The sequence below is a fragment of the Malurus melanocephalus genome, unplaced genomic scaffold (genome assembly GCF_030028575.1).
Source record: "Malurus melanocephalus ecotype Western Australia unplaced genomic scaffold, MMel_1.1 scaffold_842, whole genome shotgun sequence".
Classification (NCBI taxonomy): Eukaryota; Metazoa; Chordata; class Aves; order Passeriformes; family Maluridae; genus Malurus; species Malurus melanocephalus.
The window spans coordinates 12631-16840 of NW_026624074.1; positions in this window are offsets into that span (position 1 = coordinate 12631).

The window sequence follows — 4210 nt, forward strand, 5'->3', positions numbered from 1 at the left end:
GTATCACTTGAGGATGCAGTGATTCTRATATTCTGGGCTGGGGAGGTGCTGGGAGATCCCAAAGAGAAGAGCCTGTTAGAATTAAACTGAAACCTGGAGTGGGAGTGGAAAGGCAAAAGCAATACCCTTTGAAAACAGAAACTAGTAAGGGGTTAGTATCCCCTGTGGAGAAATTGATAAAATATGTACCATTGAAGGAAAGTGAATCCAAACTTAATATCCCTATTTTGCCAGATAAGAAGGCAAATGGAAAGGATTACCAGCTGGTATAGGACCTTAGAGCCATGAATGAGATTGCAGAAGACATACACCCAGTACTAGCAAATCCTTATACCTTGCTAACAAACTTCAGTAAAAAAATTAATATGTTTCACAACAACAGATTTGAAAGATGCCTTTTTCTGTATCACTTTGAGTACTGAAAATCAAGAGCTTTTCACTTTTGAATGGGGAAAATCCAAACCCAGGGAGAAGAACTCAACTGACTTCGAGGGTTCTACTGCAGGGGTTTAAAAATAGCCCCACCATATTCAGAAATCAACTGGACAAAGAGCTGGAGGAATGAAAAAAGAAGAATCCTATTGAAATCTTGTTACAGAATGGAGATGACATTCTGACAGCCATTGAACTAATGAGCAATGTTGGGATCAGAACATGCATTGTTGAATTTTCTGGGATTAAATGGATATGGAGTATGCAAAGATGAATCACAAATAGTCTGGACCACAGTAACCTGCTCGGAATTCAAAATCACCCAAGGACAAAGGAGGCTGGGACAGGAATRAAAAGAAGCAATTTGCCGACTCCCACAGCCACAAATGGTGAGAGAGCTGTGTCCATTTCTCAGGACAGAGATGGGGTTACCTGTGGATCTGCATTTRTGGGCTGCTGGCAAAGCCTCTGTGTGAGCTCCTGAACACAGCTCAGAAGGACTTTATAGCCTGGACTGATGATTCACAGGCTGCTGTTCTATAACTCCAGCGAGCCCTTATGCAGGCCCTACTCTGGGGCTCCCAGACCCCATGAACTATTTCCCTATAAAAGATGAAACCCAGCACTGGGAGTGCTGTAACAATTCCTGGGCACCAGAGCAAGGCTGTGCCCTTTTCTTCAAAATAACTAAATAAGGTCAGCCAAGGCTGGCCTGGTTTTCTGAGGGCAGCAGCAGTTGCTCTTCTCTTGATCCGGGAAGCTCAAGAACTGACTTTGGGACAGAGCACTGTTGTTTATGTACCACACATGGTGCATTTGCTAAACCAGGTAGTTTTGTTGGAGCAAGACCTTATGACACTCAAAACAACTTCTATCCTTAACCCTGCTGTGTTCTTATCTGCCCAGCAAGTAGAAGGAACCCCAGAGCATGATTGTTGACAGAATACAGAAGTGTGTTCTAGCAGACCTGAGTTAGGAAACAGATCCTTGGAAAGACCTGATTGGAAATTGTTTACTGATGGGAGCAGCTGTGTCCAGAATGAAAARTKACTCAGGATAAGYAGTGACTCCACACCATGAGGGAATYGACTCAGGAACACTCCCCTCCGATGTTTCAGCCCAGAAAGCAGAACTAATTACACCTGAGCTTCGGAATTGAGTAAAGGAAAACCAGTTAACATTTGGACTGATTSAAAATACATTTTGGGGTGGCACATGCACATGGGGCCATATAGAAAGAAAGAGACAAGATTATACAAATTTTCCTGAAAGCTGTTCTCACCATTAAGTGAAGTAAGGTTAGGGGACCTGATCAAGAAATTCAGTTTCTTGGGGTCAAGTGGCAAGTTGGACATCACCAGATCCYGACTGAGGTAATCAACAAAATTACCACTATGTCTCCACCTACCAACAAGAAGGAAACACAGGCTTTTCTAGGGGCTGTCGGCTTTTGGAGGGTGCAAATCCCAGACTACAGTGTGATTGTAAGCCCTCTCTATCTCGTGACATGAAACAGAAATGATTTCCAGTATTCAAACAAATAAAGCAGGAGATTGCCCATGCAGTAGCCCTTGGGCCTGTCAGAACAGCGTATGATGTGAAGAATGTGCTCTACATTGTGGCTGGAGAGAACGGTTCTGGAGCCTCTGGCAGAAAGGACCTGGAGAGACTTGAGGATGACYGCTGGAGYTCTGGARTTTGGGATACAAAGGATCAGAGGCCAGATATACCCCAACTGAGAAAGAGATTCTTGTAGCTTATGAARGGGTTTRAGCTGCCTCAGAAGTRGCATCAAAGCACAGCTGCTTCTGGCACCTCAGCTACCAGTACTGAGCTGGATGTTCAAGGGAAAGGTTCCTTCTACACATCAYGCCACTGATGCCATGTGGAGCAAGTGGATTGCTCTGATCACACAGCGAGCCCAGAAAGAAAACCCCAATCACCCTGTGATTCTGGAAATCATAATGAACTGGCCTGAAGGTGAGACYTTTGGACTATCTTCTCAAGAASAGAAGGAGCAAGTAAYAYATGCCAAGGAAGCCCCACCATATAATGAGCTACCAGAGAGWGAAAGAAGATAYACCCTYTTCACTGATGGTTCTTGCCAAATTGCAGGGGCAAATYGGAAATGGAAARCTGCCATATGGAGCCCYACACGATGAGTTGCACAAGGCACTGAGGGACAAGGTGGATCAAGTCAGKTTGCAGAGCTTAAAGCMATCCAGCTGGCTTTGGGTATCACTGGATGAGAGAAGTGGCTGAGGCTCAACCTCTACACTGACTTGTGGATGGTAGTTAATGCTCTGTGGGCATGGCTGGATCACTGGAGAAAAGCCAATGGGAAGCACAGAGGGAAGCCCTTCTGGGCTGCTGAAATTTGGCAGGACATCACTGTCTAGGTGGAGAGATTGACTGCAAAAGTCCAACATGCAGATGCATATGTACCCAAGAGTTGGGTTAATGAAGAGCATCGTAACAACGAGCAGGTGGATTGAGCTACCAAGGTTAAAGTATCACAGGTGGATCTTGATTGGCAGCACAAATTATTTCTAGCTCGTTGGGCCCCTGATGCCTCTGGTCATCAGGGAAGAGATGCAAAGACAGGCTCTGACTGAGGGGGGGACTTAATTATATGCAGTATCTCACAGGTTATCCACAGCTGTGACATGTATACTGCAAACAAGCAGACCAAGTGAGTGAAGCTGAGGCCTGATGATTTTTGCTTTTCCTTTTTACACTTTCTGTACCCTCTATGCATTCCCCTGCACCCCTTAGCCCACATGCTTGTAATTCCTGTACCCTGATATTCCAGCTTAGTTTAGGAGTTCTGCTGGGCAGAGGGACCAAACATCCTGAGGAAGGAGTCAGTGTGCCCTGTGCTATCTTAAACCCGAGGCTCCAGCCTTGGGTGAAGCCTTCTCTCTRGAACATCCTGTGTAAACTGGATGGCTCTGACCTCATCCAGGGGGGGATTCATTAGAATAGGGGGACATCACTCCATTTGTGAAATTTCTTATTGGGAAATCCTAAATAGATATGCTAATTCCTGAAACCTATAAAACTTGTATCCGTGCTGTACACGGGTGTGCATTCTGCCATCAAGTTGTGCRCCTGGGATCCCAAATACCRAGGTAAAACCCTTTTTATCCCCTTWACCGTGTCTGTGTCATTATTAAAAACTGGCCTTTCAAGGCAACAAAGCCTCTGTGGTACTGTGGACGATGCTCACAGTATAGGTATAGGGAATCATGGCAGATTGATTACATCAGCCTTCCCTAAACACGCTGAGGTAAGCGCTATGTGCTGACCATGGTAGAAGAAACCACTGGGTGCCTGGACACCTCACACTACTGCCTGGAACACCATCTTGGGTCTGAATGCCATCTCTGGCACCCCTGAGGAAACAGAGTAGAAMAATGGAACTCATTTCAASAACAGCCTTATAAACACCTGAGCTAGAGAACATGGTATTKAGTGGGTGTACCACGTTCCTTATCACACACCAGCTGCCAGGAAAGAATGGTGCAATGGACTGCTGAAGATCCCCTTGAAGGCACCAGGCAGGGGGAACTTCAAAAACTGGGCACTGCATTAAGCGAAGGCCACCTTAGGCGAAGGTCAATACCCGAGGCTCCATCAATCGAGCCCATCAATCGACAAGACCACATCCATCATCCCAACAGGACTGCAGCCACCATTTAATGGGACTGCTACCACCACCCTGACCAACAGGGTGTCAGGTTGTATTTTGACTGTCAGGTTAAGCTGGTATTTCTAT